The sequence below is a fragment of the Neolamprologus multifasciatus genome, chromosome 11 (genome assembly GCF_963576455.1).
Source record: "Neolamprologus multifasciatus chromosome 11, fNeoMul1.2, whole genome shotgun sequence".
In the NCBI taxonomy this organism is placed as follows: domain Eukaryota; kingdom Metazoa; phylum Chordata; class Actinopteri; order Cichliformes; family Cichlidae; genus Neolamprologus; species Neolamprologus multifasciatus.
The window spans coordinates 25,929,287-25,946,474 of NC_140449.1; the positions used below are offsets into that span (position 1 = coordinate 25,929,287).

Sequence of the window (17,188 nt, forward strand, 5' to 3'; positions counted from 1 at the left end):
AGAGGGCCTCCATGTGTGCATGGATCACAAAACTCCGTGAAGAAGAACCCAGCTGAAAATGCAATTGTCACACGTCACCGCTCCGTTTCCAGAAGCCAATCTCAATCCGAGTGTTCCACAATACTCCACCAACACCAAACAATAACATTACAATTACTTTAAATCATACAGTGCTGTCCCAACCACCATGAGGGAAAGCTTGGAAGTGAACTGAATCTGAATGTATTTTTGTACCACTGTGTGCAGATGGTCAAAAGGCTACATTTTTGGCCTACATTTGTCTTCCTTTGAAGAAAAAAAAAATGCTGCCATACATTAGTGCCTCACATCTGGTTTGCATTGGAGGAACTATGCAGTTAACTCCTGTGTGCCAGTGGAGATTTTGGAGAATCAATGCCTTGAGAATGCAGGAAAAGCACCGTTTTTACTTTTTTTTTTTTTATTTCTCTGTGCTGGTATTTAGATGGCATGGGGAAAACTAGAATGGGAGTGAGGACAAAGACAAAAAAAAATGTAAAAGCTGGCAAGAAAGGTTAAAAAAAAAACCTAAAACTTGACAGTCTGCTCTGTAGTTAATCTTTGAATATATTTAAAGGTGGAAAACAGTGTGGAGTGAGGAGAGGAAAGTAAGGAATTCAGAAACAATGGCACTGAAAACAGCCAATTCACAACAAACGATTCAAATAGTTGATTCCTGCAGAAAACAAAGGCAAACAACAAAGGGAAGCCAATAGAGGTGCTGAAAGATCTCAAGACAAAAGTTCAGTTTTCTCAAAGTCTTACTCCTGCTTTGAATAGTTAAAATGAACAGAGTTGTTCTAAGCCTTCTATATAGCTTTCAGAGAGGATTTACCACGACCGTGTCTCTCTTTAAAGAAACACAGAGTTTAATACCAAGAACCTGTTTCTCCAAAGTTTCCCATGGCAGATTTGTGCACAAGCATGGAAAGTCACTGTCCTGCTATCTTCACATCCTCCCCGTCATCCCCAACCCTATGATCCACAGGATAGGGAATCCCTTTGAAATCTGAATCCTTCACAGTTTAGTGGAGAACCTTTTCAGTCACCTGCTTTGTAATGCTTTGCATAACATTTGAATAAATGTATTCCCATTTTTAAGAGCCCTTCTTTACTCATGCATTCAGTGTGGCCACCCTAGTCTACATTCAGATCTAAGGACAGAAGTATGCTTAGTGAGGTCAGGGTACTTCCACTTGCAAGCTGGGGGATTCATTTACTGGTTTGCAAGCCCCAGGAGAGGATGTTTTCAGAAGACCAAGATCCGGGGTGGGGGTGGGGGGGTGGGGGGCTTTTGATACAATATCTTCAATGGCAAATCAAACGATATATATTTGTGTCTGTCCCTTTGTGCCTTTGTTTCATGAACAGTCAGATTTAGTAATGACCTGTTAACTAAACCAATTGCACAACATTTCTGAATTTTCCCCATTAATCCCTTAATAAAGTTCAGAGTATCATACTCCGTGCATGAGTTTTAACCTTAATAAATTAGGTCAAAGTCCTTTTCCCCCCTTGTTTTACACAGCTCCTACTTTGTATTTGAGGCAGGCACTTTTGATCTGTTTGTGGCATTTTGGGAAATTAAATCTAATTACACAGTGGTTTGGAAATGCTTTGACTTTGTTATCCATGCTTTGTGATATAATAAAAATTGCGATGGAGTCATGGACATTTCTCCTTTTCTTTTCTATTTGCTATGGCTATGCCTTTATTGTTGTACTTAAATCTGTGTTATACAACTTTTGACCTTGTTAGGAATGGCTGTTTTCACTCTGAGTGAAAACAAGAGGAGCAGTCATTTTTAGAGTTCCTTTAGAGACCTGTCTGAAAGGGCCACAGATTGATGCATTGTAATGTAGCACAGTGACTGAATCTGTCATTAGTTAACACACAAACACACATGCATTTGTGTGTTTGTGTGTTAACTTCTCTGTCTCTGAGAGGACACTGCCCAGTCAAACTGTTATGTCATTCTAACATCAATCCTAAAATCAAGTCTTACAGCTTTTCTCGATTGCTAAGACTCATTCCTGGGAAGCTACTCTCCTTTTCCCGAAACTGTGAACACAAAACCCAGTTTTCAAGCTACATTCACAAAACGTCTGACTCTTCTTGCAAATCCAAACTTTCACCCCAAAACAGTTCAATCTGTGCTCAAAACTGAACTATGCCATCAAATCATGCCTCAAGTCAATCTAAATTAAATACTCTACTGAGTAGTCACTAAACACTACGTAGAAAAAAGGAAAACACAATGCTCAGGACATGAAGCGGTACAAACAAATGTTTATTTAGGCTAAATGCATGTTGCAAACCAAAATACCTGGGCATCTCTTCTAATACTTGTACATAGAAAGGAGAATTTGCCAAAAAACAGAAATCCTGTGCATTTACATGTAGCACTTGTACGTAGAAATAAAGCACACAAATATAAAAATGAAGTACAAAGAAAAGAAGTGCATTACTCTGCCACAGCATCATTTCTCCATACCGGGTCAGGCCACAGGACTTCATCTACATCACAGGCCACATTTTCTCTGGCCAGGCAATGGGGTGAAAAACCCCTGGCATGCCGTATCCAGGCTTGACATGCCTCCACACCCATGTCACCACAGGCCAGTTCAATGGCTTGCAGGAGATTTACCCTGGTGTAAGTTTGGCATTCATATACCTTCCACCGCCATAAGGAGAAGAATTCTTCAATGGGGTTCAGGAAAGGGGAGTATGGTGGAATCTACTGATGTTTGGTTGTACCCTTAGTCCGACCTCCTTCATTGTCATTCCATGGACAAGGACATGATCAATCACAGTAGCTCTGATTTCATCTGAAATTACTGTTCTTTGTCCTCGCTGACCACCTCGACCACCTTGACCTGCTTGACCTCCTCTCACATGAACTCCTTTTTTTGGATGTCTATCCATTGTAGTGCCTCACAAACCAGTGCTCTGGCTTATATGTACCCTCACATCATTAGCCACAAGTGTGATAAATTTTGAGTTGTTGTGTTCAACCAGAGACACCTGAGCTTTACTTGTGTTTGACTTTTGCCACGTGTGCTCACCATTATGCAACACAGGTGCATCACAATGACAATGTGTTGACAAGCTCTAAACAAGAGAAAAGTGCTTATGGTTTTGCCAAAAGAGTGATTGATTCAATAAGTGGGTTCAGGCAACTGAGACTTTGGTTCAGACAATAGGGTTTAGTGTTTTTGCAATCGAGAAAAACTGTAATGTTTGGGGGTAACTCACACACATGCACAAATCCACTTAATCCTGCCTATAATGTGAGTCAGCAATGTTTCACATACCTGGTAACATAATTAATTAACTATGCACTTGTATTTTATGTCTAAACTTAAAGTATACTTGATAAGCATGGCCACAGAGGTGGGAAACTTAAACATGTTCAGACCTCTGCTCCTTAGACACTGATTTTGTGGCTATTAGTCACACGGGGGCACTGAAATTTATAGGCAGTTTCCCAGACGAGGATTAAGCCTAGTCCCAGACTAAAAAAACAACACAAAACAGAGCAAAAAGCAAATAAATCCATGAACATCTCCATCGATAAAAGTTTGTAGTCTAGGACTATACTTACTTCATGGCTGGGAAACCAGCCCTGAGGCTAACTGTGAACCAAAAGACACCAAATGGCTCCTTCAGACTCTTGGTCATTCCCAGGTGGTCTCCTAATGTTGCTGAGTCAGCATAACTAGCCAGGACATCAAGGAACCAGGCTAGAGTTTCACAGCCCGCACACTCAGCAATCTGAGCATGCCACACACAACTGTTGAGTATACACTCACAAGTGCAAGCAATTATTTTTAACTCATTTAGACTTGCGGCTCGTGGGTGCAGTGATGGCACCTGACCCTGAGGTTAATATCAAGGCAAGGGAGCTTTTTATTATTTCTCTGTTTAGACATTCATCCAAATATCCCCAGACATGAATATTCAGCATTTTGTAATAAGCAGGTGGATGTTTTCATTCACTGAGCGCCAGGGATTTTATGGGTTTTATGCATTATAATGGGTGAGAGAAATCTACGTTCCTGACAACAGCTGCACAAATTGTGCTTCATAACCATAGCAGACCAAAACACTCACCTCTCTCCCCCTTTGACACTGTTTCCCTGAAAAGACAGGTTTATTTAAACAACAACAACAAAAAAGCAATTCACTGGATAAGAAAATAAGGGTAACATGCCACTTGTGAACTGGCTGGGTTGATTAGCTTAGAAGTCATTTCCAGTACATGTTGCCATTCTTTCCCTTCTCAGACACATTTCCATGGCAACAAGTAAACAGTGCCCTCATTCCCTAGCACCATAAACCTCTTGGCAGTGATGTTTAGCTCTCATTTCATCCTGCTCACTTCTGCCTGAGGGCACAACCCAACGTTTTATTAGGAATGCTGGTGCAATGTGAAAACTGATGTGTTATGCCATCCCGAAAAGGCGATTCTGGACTTCCTCACTATTTCAAGAGTGAAGCCTGTAATGCAAGCGTCGTGTTCCCCAGTCATAAAAAAAGAAAAAAAAAAGACATGATGTCCACTTCCTTTACTCTGCTAATCAGTCTGAGAAACATACCCAGGTTCATTTCCTACTGGCCGATGACCGCTTTCACCCGCATGCGGTGGATAACAATGAGAAGTCCAAGACAGTATGCACACACACACTGCTTCTTCCTGTTACCCCAAACACAGACATCTCTGGGACTTCTCAGAAAGATGTTCACATATATTTTGCAAACACACAGTCACAATGAAAAACAGATGTATTATGTCTAAACACAGTGAAACAGTCCCGCGGAAGGGCAAAGTCACAGATACACCTGCAGCAATTTGTGGACGTTTTTGCACACACCTAATGCAAGCACACACAAAGCTGAGGGTAGAGCGTAGAGAGATCAAACAAAAAATAAACACTGCAACCAAAACAGGGGGCAATAAGTGGCACGAAGAGTGCAATGAGCAGCTGCATACACACACACACACACCATTTGTTTAACTTTCTTTGTGGGGACTTCCTGTTGGGTGTAATTATCTCTCATATTTATGATCCCCAGCTTTTCTGCTCACATAAATGAAGCTGATAGGGTCAAGCAGTCTAATGCATTAAGGAAATGAGTTTCAAACACAGTGGGAAGATCTTGGTAACAACAATCTAAACATGATGAGTAGTTGATGAATTCACACCAGGCTGACGATCAGGCGCCCCCTTACACTCGAACCCTCATCAGCAAATTGGAAGATGGAAGCCTTACTTAGTCAAACAATGATGTCATTGTTGGTGAGACTACCGTAGAGTGAGATTTAAAGTGCAAGGGACGATAAAAATCAGTTTCCATTCAGACTCAACTTGAGATTGTATAAATTTCCATTTATATTTCTGCATACTGATGCAAAAAAAGAAGAAAGGACTGTGTAGGAACATATCTCCTGTGACCCACTTTTTATGATCCGGAGATCAGCCGCCTCTTTTTCCTCTTTGTCAGTCTCCCTGTTTGCTTTAACCTTTAAATAGGTTACTCTGGGCCAAGTCCTGATGCCTTGGTAGTGCATGTATGCTTTCTGGAACCCCCCCAACAAAACACATGATGATTGGCTACAAAACCAGGATGTGTATATGTGAGCGGTGCACTAGTGGAGGTTAGTGACCTAGAGGTCAGACATCCCCCTCGCCTGACTGCTAGGAGAATGTCTCGGCTCTGAAATGCAGCAGGTAGGCTCTGTGGCTGCAATGAGCTCACTTCAAAAGGTGTCCATAAATCACACTGACATGCATCCACCCTTACCTCCCCACGCCCCTCAGTTGCTCCTACACCTACCGATTTCCACTTTTCTCTGCCGCCATCGAACAAAGCTTCAGACTATATGTCTTTTGTCCCTTACTAGTTCTGATCATTTATGTTTTGAGCTCTTGCATCCACTCACAAGGCCACAATCGCACAAGTGCATTCATTTATTTGTGTAGTGACCTAGGCAAAGCCGTAGGAGTAGAAAAAAAAACATAGCAGAAAAACCAGGGAGAGGTGGAGTGATAGTAGTAGATGTAAGCGTGTAGTCACCTAAAAGTGATTAGCACTAGTATCAAAAAACAGCAGTCCCTGTGATACACAATACATCCCAGTAGATTTATCTGAGATTGTTTTAAGTCCCCGAGATGAGCCGCAAGTTCAGAAATCCAAGCTTGTTTCTTGACTTTGCCGAAAGAGAGCTGCAATCCGTCAGGTCCTTATCTTAGAGTGTCACACACTGGGATCTCTTTATCATGCAGCCATGCAAAACACCATTCATCTTCCCCACCTAATTCATTATCGGTGATAAAATGCAAAGACCCAGCAGCAGTTGTTAAATGGAGAGGCGAGATGTGAAAACAGGTGCTTTGGTAAACACTGATAGCATTGCTGAATTATGTTGCTTCCGAAGAAGACCTGTCTATCTCTTTCAATCTATTAACCAGAGCTCCTACTCGACTCTTGTCTGACCTTATTCAGCTTTTGTCCTGCTTCTCTTTCCTATATAGAAGAATGATTTGGGAACTGTGCTGAACACAAAACAGACACAAGTTGAGGACTTAGCTAAAGCCACAAGGATAGCATCCTGGTTTCACAGCCTCTTCATCGATCAAGTAAAGTGTAAATGTAAGTCATGCTAAGTGTAAATTATCAGGATAGATGGATCCACCTTCACTATTAGACTAGCAGCAGATAAAGGTTAAAAGTTACATGGCACAAAATGCTGTGCAGAGACACTGAGATAATCCAATGCCTGATCTTCTCAAGAAACACGCAGAGTCTCAAATGAGCTTGATCATGCAAGTCTTCTCATACTATAGGACACTTTTTCCTTCTTTTTTCTTCAGCAATCATTAAACCTTAAACAGTTTCCACTCACCAGTGTTGAGAAAGCGTGCGATGCGATGAGGGATGGGGTTTTTTAAGGGGGGTTGAATACTTCCACGGTGAAGTCATGGCGCTTGTGTCATTGGCCCTCTGCTTTGCTTTGCTCACCGTCTGGCCTGCATTTTACCCATTGATCTAATTTCCATTGCCAACACTGGATGTGGTTCTGTTTGAAGCTGAATGTTTAGGTCCATTAAAGTACTGACAGAATTGCAAACGTATGGTGGACCTTAGGACAAGTAGGAAAACAACTTAGTGTTTTTTGCCAGGCTTCTGAAAAGACTGGAGAATATAGTATGAATAAGGAAGACTGTCTCGTTCTGAGGGGCGTTTAGTAGGATGGAAGAAGGCGAGACCTTAACGTTACCTTCTAGCGTCTTTACTTTACTATATAAAGATGCCTTGAGATAATTGTTGTGGTGTAATGGCTTTATATAAATAAAACCAAATTATTTCTTGTGCATCATATTTGAGCACAGCGTCAGAAAAGCTTATATCCATTTATGTAGAATCTTTATGTTCAAATGTGTTGCTGGTAGTTATTATCAAATATAATTTTAAACACACAGTAGAATATCTCACCTTCAAAATCTGACTTGCCTATATTCTATTTTCAGTTAAATATGGGGTTTAAATGATTTGCAAATTATTGCACATCAGCATCCTAACTTTAAAAAAAAATTTTTTTTAAACCCGGATGATGTATTGTGTTGGAGAAATGTTATATTTGTACTGTGCTGCTACTAATGCGGACAAAAACCATCTCTGTTGGTAGTTTGACTCGCTGCCCAGGCCATATACAATACATCAAGCTGCTAGTTGTAATGGGGGGTCTGTATCTGTCACATAATTTCTACAACATCACAGAGACAGCTTTATTTCTATGCATAAGGGCAGAAAACTACACAGTGACTCTTATAATGCTCAGATAAGACAACATAGACACTATACGGTTAGCTGCAAGAAGTGAACAAAAAGAAGACATTTCCAAAGACACAAAAATACATTTCATTGAGGCTGCAACAATGAGGTCCAGACATTCATAAATTTTCCCCATCAAATGAAACTGAATTGCTGCAAAAGCACTCCAAGGTACTATTTTTCAAATTCATTTAGCCATATGTGTATTGATGTACCACATGTTCTGCAAAAAGGCCTATTTTGTGTGCCCTTTTATGTTTTTCCAGCTGTGGCAGAGACATAGTCATCATATGATGACATCTTGGCTTTAGATTTTTTTTTTAAATATAATTTTTTGAACTGTGCAGACAACTATATCCAAGGATAATTGCATCACAGCCCAACATTTATCCGATACGTAACAATAAACAAATAATCAAAAATTATATATGAAATGCATGTAAACGTACGCAATATTTAAGTTTAAGTGTCTGACATTGTCTGTAAACTTTCAGCAAATATATAGTTTCCCTTCATATTCAAAAACAGTGAAAGGCTCCACGCTCAGTGTTGAATGCGTGGACTTTCTGTCCTTGGTAAAAGACAAAAAGGTTTGGAATTGCTACAGAGTATTACTACAGAGCCAATGATGGTTTTCAATGCCAGGTGATTACGCTAAAACAAAAGTAAAACAACGCCTACACAATTCTGGGGTGCTGGAAAAGTTTGAATCATTAGGAATTGTGCTGAAAGTACTAAAAACATCCTGAGCTAAATGTGATTGGCTGGTTGTGAACACACTTTCAAACAAGGCAGTATTTCATTGTTAAGATTACACTGCATCACTTTTAAGGAGTTTCATAGTGGAGAGATGATGCCAGATGCATCGCTGGATGCACAACGTGTTCTTTTGCTTGTTTGCATTTTTGAAATAAAAGTAAATAGTTGTTGAAATTATTGCAAATGAATAGAAATTTCTCTAAGACAGAGAGGTGGTGCACAGAGTGTACTATAAACAGTAGGGATGTACATTTGCCTTTGATTACACCTTTCTGTAACAGTCCTTTGATAAATGCGTGCGCTCACCTCTCCTAGCCATCTCACCCTTTCATTCTCGCTTTTCACTTCAACCAAAGAAGCCACAAAATCCCTTCCCAGTTCTCTGTTAGTCGTTTTAGTCGTACATCACCGTCGTCTTCTCACAGAGAAGCTAACGTCCTTTTATAGCCAGACAACGGCCACTTTCTGCCATTTATGGCTCCTCCAAGGCACCGAATGAGGGCCAGTCAGTATCCAGTAAAGGTGAGAGAAGACAGGGAAGCAAGGGAGGCTAAAAAATATCCTGCCCTCTTCGTACACCTATTCTATGTAACTTTGACAGGTTTACAATTAGTGCCAAATGCTACCCAAGCAGTAGTGAACGCGCTCTCCTCTGTGTATTTCGAAAAGGGCACAACTGTCATATACAGCACAATTTATTGACTGACATAAATCCACACCTCTGTGTATGCAGCGAGTCTGGCTTGTCTCAGCTTGTTTTCTCTGTAGAGACTATTGTCTCTGCCACAGACCCGTGAAGATGAAAGTGAGATGGTAGAAAAGTATGCATGTGTGCCTGCGATACGTGCGCGCAAAAGGCAAAAAACAACTACGAAGATGGAGCAAGATATTCTGGCTAAAGAATCACATTCTTCATCATTTACTAGTTTCATCATGCAGAGCAGGCATTTTTACAGTGTTTATGTTAAGCAAGGGGAACACGCTCTCTTACAGCTTCACTCCAAATAAACAGAGTTGTATTCATCAGAGACAAGATAATTCACTTCTGAACATGTACCAGCTTTTCACACAGGACATCGTGTAAACTCCCTGGGGTTCATTCCTTGGAGACAGTTGTGCAACACAGCAAACATTTGTGAGCATTCAAATAAAAATGTGCACATGCTAAACAGCTTGCTTTACACCCAAACTCGATTGACGGCACTTCCTCTGTTGTGATGTCACAGTCTGGGTTCATTCTGTGCAGATGTGAGAGCCGACCCTATAAAGTATTTGGGAAGCAATCAACACCAGCGCAGTTGGCATTGCGGCAAACTGAAGTTACAGCCAAATAAAGACACAACTACCACTGCAGCATGGGGTAAAGGTGAGATACAGTAGTGCCGTGGTGGAACAAACAGTGCAGGTATACAGAGCCAAGCTTTAATTACCTTTCCAAGACATCTGTTATGAGAACAGAGGTCTGCTAGTATGTTGTTTAGGAGAAATTCTTTGCTAACAGCCCATTCTTTCTGGGGGTTGCAGTGTTTTGAAAGGTGCCATTTTAAGCTGCAAGCACTGTTGCTGTGTTTGTTGCCTGCTTTGCATCACTGCGTGGTTAAGGACTGTTTGCCACATGCTCTCAAATTATTACCTAATTAAGCCAATGTACAAGACCATCCAATGGAAATGATGATACAGTTGATGATTGCTGTTAGATTAATGTACATGTAGTAACCTACAAAGCATTTTAGCAGGTAGGATCAGGATCAGGGATCTATAAGTAACAGACACACCAACTTGAGAGTCATCTACTTGTGACAGAAGTCATGATCATTTCAACTCAGTGAGTCCCTCATTATATTATCCAGAAGAATCTCTCTCTGTTATTCCACATGCAAAAAGTGTGGTGTTACAATCTGAAGTGTAAGCACTGGTTCTTTATTTTTTTTCATCTTCCCTAGCAGACATATGAGGATGGAATAACATCTTATTACCTTGGATCTTGGAGAAATTCTCCTCACTCAACATTCCTCTCCTCAAGTACTTCCATTAACCATAGGTTATCCTATGATTTAGCCACAGCCCAACATAACCATTAGTTATATGAATTTATAACACACATCTTATTACCAGTTATATAAAAGCCCTGCAATTTGTCCACAGACTTTGAATTTGAGCTTTCTTCTCAGTCCTCCCTTCTCCCTTTTCTTGATGGGACTTGCAACTATTCTTCCTCTTTGTCGAAATCTTCTACATTCCCAGGACAGCATCATTTATGGGTGCCAACTTTTTAAGCAACCAATTACATTATGCAATTCAAAGATCTTCACACCTTTTGGCAAAGTTTCAGTCAACACACAGCGGACTTGAAGGAGTTCCAAGAAACTAACGAAAGTTTTTTTCTGGGATCCTGCTCTCAGGAACAAGTCAGGTTACACAGATGATGGAAGGCTTTGTAACGGCCGTAGGTTTTACATGACATTCCTTTTATCAGGTCCCGTACATCTGTTGGCACATGACCCTACTCTCTTCCCTTTAGGTGAGGGCGCAGGGAAAGAGTCATGAGTGACTAACACATTTCTTCAGCGCACAACTGAATGTGATGACGAAGCATTGAATCGACAGGATTTCTGCACCCAAACAACATCTGTTTCATGTGAGAGGCTGCAAAGGAAACACTGATAAGCTACGAATGGTTTCCATAAATTCAATGTGTAATAAATTTATAGGACACGTGTGGAAAACTTGAATGGATAAGGTGAAAGGCAGAGTGATGTACTCTTTCATGCCATATAATTAGCTTGTATTAAACTCGCAGGTGTGTAGTTATAAGTTACCTATTATTCCGTCCTCACAATTTGGTATTTCTTCTGAAAACAGTATTTCCTTTAAGGATAGCAGGTACTGTATTGTAAGTGCTAGGTACAGACCCCTAATTACACTCCTAAAAGAGCATAATTACCCCATTAGCGCAGAGTCAGTTACCTTTAACACGCCTTTGCAGTCTATATTAAGTTTGAGTTCTCCTTACATAAAATCTCATATGGACTGAACACTGTGGCAGTGAGAAATAAGAGCAGTTACACGTGTTAGGCAAGATGAATGAATTGTGAGGTGGTGGTGGGGCGAGGGGGGCACTACCTCCCACAGGGGCCCTGGCTCAAGGGATCATGTTTCAGACGTTTACCAACAAAGCGTCCATGGAGGAAGTCTTGCGACCCTCACAATAACAGCACAGCACCTGGGCCTTCCCCACACAGGAAACCTGAGGTCATTTCCCCCCTTTCACGGAATGCAGACACACTCATGCTGCCAGCCACGTGCCCCCATATCCTAATGAAGAAGGAAGTGAGTAACGGTGGAGGAGACACATTCAAGAAAAATGGTATTTATATATATATATATATATATATATATATATATATATATATATATATATATATATATATATATATATACACATACAGATAGATAGATAGATAGATAGATAGATAGATAGATAGATAGATAGATAGATAGATAGATAGATATGAAGCAGAAAGGACTACATTTTGTCTTATATGGTCTAAAATTCTGGAAACAAGTTATGCAGTCTCATATCTGTACTGGGATAATCAAATTTTCAGATTTTTAACTGAAAAGAAAAACAAGACACAACAAGGACCAAAGCGTGGGGGCATGCAAGTGAGGGTTAGGAAGACAGGGACAGGAAAAATACAATGCGAAATGTCAGGGGAGAACCACTTCTTTACAAATCTATATTCTGCTCTCAAACCACCTGCAAACACTTGACCACCAGTTCCTCCATCATTATCCTTGGCCTTATTTCAAATGGTGCCAACACATAAAACTAGCTACAGCCAATTCAAGTCATTTAGCTGCAGCCCCACTACAGTTTAGAGCTGGCCATGGTCCAACCACCATGCAGGGAGAAACCTTTAGAAAACACTGAGACCTCTGAAGAATGTGACCATGGTCAATGAAACAGAGAGGGAGAGAGGAAGAGGGAAAAAAGCAAACAAATACATTATACAGCCCGTGGGCTCTGTCAAGGCAAGCTCCCCAGATGCTAAATGGGACAGAATGACTGTCTTTTGGTTGCTAGGGTATTACTTCTGCTTGTCACTGTGGCAAAGCATTTGTGTAAAAATAATAAACATAACCTGTCAATGGCGAAAGCACAACGAGAGTTCAGAAAGAACACATCTCTTCAATTCTGTAGTGACACAAAGAAAACAAGGGTGCTGAATCTAATGCTGATTTAAACAGTTGTTGTCTTTGCATTTAAACACACCTTATTTAATAATTCATTTAGCATTTTTCTGCATTAAATGGGGACTCACAGCACTTTCTACTACAAGCCTTCATCGCGTTACTTTATGTATAAGCACCTTGCCTAACCATCATGAGCAACACTCACACACCAATGAATGCACTGGGGTAAACTCAGGGCTCAAAAACCTGCCCAAGGATACTTCAGCATACAGATTACAGTAGTCAGGGATTGAACCAGTGACCTTCTAATTAGTAGAGGACTGCCTCTGGCTCCTAGGCCTCAGCTGCTACACAAAGGAACTACTGGGTTTCAGGAGTCAAGCCCTTACTTTAAATCTAATAATATTTTAATTTTAACAATGGATCAAGAGACTATGCATAAGCATTCGCTCATCACAAAGACATCACCCAGATCCGCAGGTTCCTTCATTTGCAAAGAGTATCAGCATTTTTGCCTCATTATTTTCTCATTTCTCGTGTCCTCATCCTAACTTTATTGTGCTCACTGCGTATCTCTGCTCTCATTAAACCCTATTCCCAGCTAAAGCTGGAAAGTGTGACTGTATACTACATGCTGAGTTCCAGACAGACAAAGCTAACAAACAGGAACTAGTTGAGAGAACAAAACTAAGAAAAGAAAGTCAATATCCCAGCTATGCTCACTGTTTGGCAAAACTAAGAAAAGAAAGTCAATATCCCAGAGCTCTAAACAAAAGCCTGTGTTGTTCCTTATCTGCTGGATATGCAAATATGCGACTGTAAGTGCCATATCAACTTTATATGGTGACAATACCGTATGTCAGTGCTGCATAACAGTTTCTGTGTTTCTGAGATCCCTAGTGATTCAAAGCATGGTTAGAATTTAACTTGACCAAATCTTTGTATGTTAATGATCTGTTACAGGCACTGCAATGTAATAAAAATCCTCCTAACACAATGGAAAAACTGAATTTGCATCTTCAGTCTGTAACTTGGCATCACATGTAGTGTCAGCACAACAGCAGTCGTTATGTCCCTGAAAGCCCTTCCAACTATACCCAAGAAAAAACACAATACTTTGTGTCTGTAATCTGCTTACGCTGTAGAAATAAAAATAAACACCCTTTCCATCTTCAATCCTTGGATTAAACTTTATCCCATTGTGAACACGTTACTCTCACCGCATGCCCACTGCACCCGCATGACACAACAGATGAAACACCAAACAATCACCACAAGGATGACACTGCTACTATGCATTATGATGTCACGATACACGCCCAACACAAACCTCAAAGCTGCAGTACGGACACACCCATCCCAGACGCACACTGCCATACCCCACTTTGTTCCGCTGGAGAAATGACAAGTTAAGCCCAAGGGACTTTGCTCCGTGAGGCCTTCACACGTTGCTTCAGTGGCACAAAAGTTCCTCCTTAATCCTTCCTCGACACAGTTCAGTGGGTCACACAAACTAACACACTCTGTTTCTCCATTATTTGTTTTATGCCTCATTTGCATGTTTGCATATACTGTTTTACAATAATAAGGAAAAGGAAAGGAGAAAAGAAAGGAGAAAACATACAGACAGACAGAAAAGATCTAGACCCCCTGAAATGTCTCTGGGTTTTACTTTGCAGGCTTATCCACGGGCCCTGTGTTTGACTAAGGTGTGAAGGATTAATACTTGTCATAATGTCAAGCCCAAGCCTGCTCTTTTCTTGCAATTCCCAACATGAAAAGTACAGAGTAAATGTGATCTTAAGATGTTAAATTATACATGAAGCTCATACTGTGCAGCTAAGTGCAGTGCTACCAGTTCAACCACATGAAAGACAACTAATAATAATCAGTATTTCAGTAAGCTGATCACTATTCAGCTGAAAATACATTTCACAAAGAGTCAACTTTTGCCACGAGACACAATCAGAGGCTGTTATTTATTATCCATTTACTGAATGTAAAATAGTAATGACACAACTAGTAATTACAACACTTTAAGTTCTTTAAACTCGAGATTCTTTGAAATGTGAAATGTATTTTCAGCTGAATACCTCACCAAGAATCAGTATGTATAAGTTATTTTATTTTGCCATGATCCATCTTTTGCGAAGTAATTTCCTGTTTGAAAGGTAAATTCATTGTTTAGTAAAAAGGAATACCGTGATAATAAGGAGAGGGAAAGTCTGTATCTCTCTCTATATATATATTTTTTTAAAAGAAAGTTGAATCCTACCAGGAGTCTCTGAAGTCTGGAGGCACCTTTGGAACTTCAAAGTGGTAACCCGCCTCCTCCTCTGTGTCAGCAGGCACTCGCTCAGATCAGGACTGGGATCAGTTCGCAGATCGCTCCTCCGACGTGTCGCCCGCAACTGTGCAACTTTTTGTGTTTCCTCTGACTGTTGATAAACCTCTGCGGCAGAGAGGGATGCAGCTTGCCGGCTACTTTTGTCCTACTACTGAGGAAGTTGCTGGTGAGTCACAAGATCCCGCCCCCCCAAAAAACATTCCTCCCTTCCTCCCTCCCTGAAGCGACTTCAAACGAGACCTGAGAGTAGTCTAGGCAGTGGAGGGTACATCCCAACCGGGCCTTATTTTTTCCGTGCTGCTGTCAGTTTTAGTAGAATTACATATTATAGCCGAGTTAATATCCTTAACAGGAAACACCGACTTACAATAAGTATGGTGGAGAAGGCGATACTGCTTCCTTAATTAATTCTGACAAGCAATCAGCCGGTTAGTAAATAAATCAAGCAGAAGTAAAAGGTCTGACAGATGAATGTGAAATTATCTGTGAACCTCCCAGGCAATGTTTAGAGTTAATACACATGAGACGTGACGGATGGGACCGCTCTATGAGAGCTGGGGTAGACTCCAACCAGGCCAGCACCCTCAACTGGAGAAGCGGGTAAAAAAAATAAAATACATTACGATAAAAACATTTAAAAAAATAAAATAAAGCATGAATGGATGCATATAATAGGGTTAAAATGCTCTGACATTTTGGTCTCAGATCAATTCCAGATATTAATGACTTGGGTTCAAATAGAGACTTTATATTTCCTATAGTCTAAATAATGTGTAAGTATAAATATTAACTGATGAAAGTGAACAGCAGCAAGCAGCCTAGATATGTATTAAGACATTCTTGCTTTTCTAAAACACACAAATCTCTTGCTTTTTAAGTGACATTTGTTGACCTTTTCATGCAGTTACATTACCAAAAAGGGTAAAGAGCAAATCCAGTTGTTAAATTACACTTCCCTATTTTAAAGTGTGGGTCATTTCTCCACACCCCATGTTTCATTTTTTGTCATGACTCAACAAGTGGGAGTGACATTTTCCCCTGGATGCAGCTGGCTGCTGTTTTGTCATACAGTGAATGATCCTGAGATCTCCATTTGAGTCATTACAGTGAATCAGTATGTTCCCAACCCATTAAACACAGTATCGTTGGCACAATTGCCTCCATGCATGATAAACAGTACGTCACGTTCAGGTCGGCAGTCACCATACACTTTCTGTGGTTAGGGATTCAACCATATACACAGCAGCAGCTCAAACATAGCAAAGACCACAAAGACCACACTCTTTGTAGGAAAAGTTTTCAAAAAATAACTGTTTGTGAATTGGTGAAAAAACCTCAACATTTAACAGTTCAATATGTGTAATTAAACAACTGTGGTGCTAATTTTCAACTCCATATTTTTAGTCTGCTAGTATAGCTTTGTATTGCAGTTCACAGTTCAAAGCAAGCCTTGGCGACCTCATACTGACCTATGCTGCTTTGATGCGGCCCCTAAGATCATCCTGTGGCCAAAAAAAGCTGTTTTTAACCACTGTTTAAGCTCATAGCAAGACTTCATTTCAAGGATGTCAGTATTGTTATTATTACATGCTGCTGTTTGCAGCTATACTGAAGGCCCTCTCATAGATTTTCCTTTTAAGGGTGCTGCAAGTTTTCAGTAAGGTGGAGATAAGACCATAATAGCCACCGCACCATCTGACTGTATCTGTGATTTGAACCAGTAATTAATCTTCTCACAGTTTGATGATCTCAATTTTCAAACCTTCTCTGTGGTTTATATGCTTCTTGCAAGGGAAGCTATTTGATACTCTTATTTTAGGATGGCTTCAATCAAAGCAAGGCCACATAAAGGTCAAGTAAAAAACATCACAACGCCACGCAGATGTGAACCGTGGTGCGCGCTTTCTCCTGGAAGACATTATTCACGTTACACTGCATTTCAATCAAAAGTGTCACAAACAGCTTTGCAAACAACAAAAACAGACCATGCAAGAGAATTTCAAACCTTTATCACTTCCACCTAACAAAACA

General features: G+C 40.5%; 1 protein-coding gene across 2 annotated transcripts in view; it reads right to left on the reverse strand.

The window, feature by feature from the left end:
* Nucleotides 1-15,314, reverse strand: part of fhl3a (four and a half LIM domains 3a) — a 28,059-nt gene extending 12,745 nt beyond the window's left edge. The window contains exon 1 of one of the 2 annotated variants that reach the window (XM_085176534.1): nt 15,086-15,314. The gene's annotated coding sequence lies outside the window, so the exon portion shown is untranslated. Of the gene's footprint in view, nt 1-8,919; nt 11,996-15,085 lie in introns of those variants that run through there. The other variant, XM_085176535.1, reaches the window with a different exon arrangement.
* Nucleotides 15,315-17,188: the final 1,874 nt, after the last annotated feature.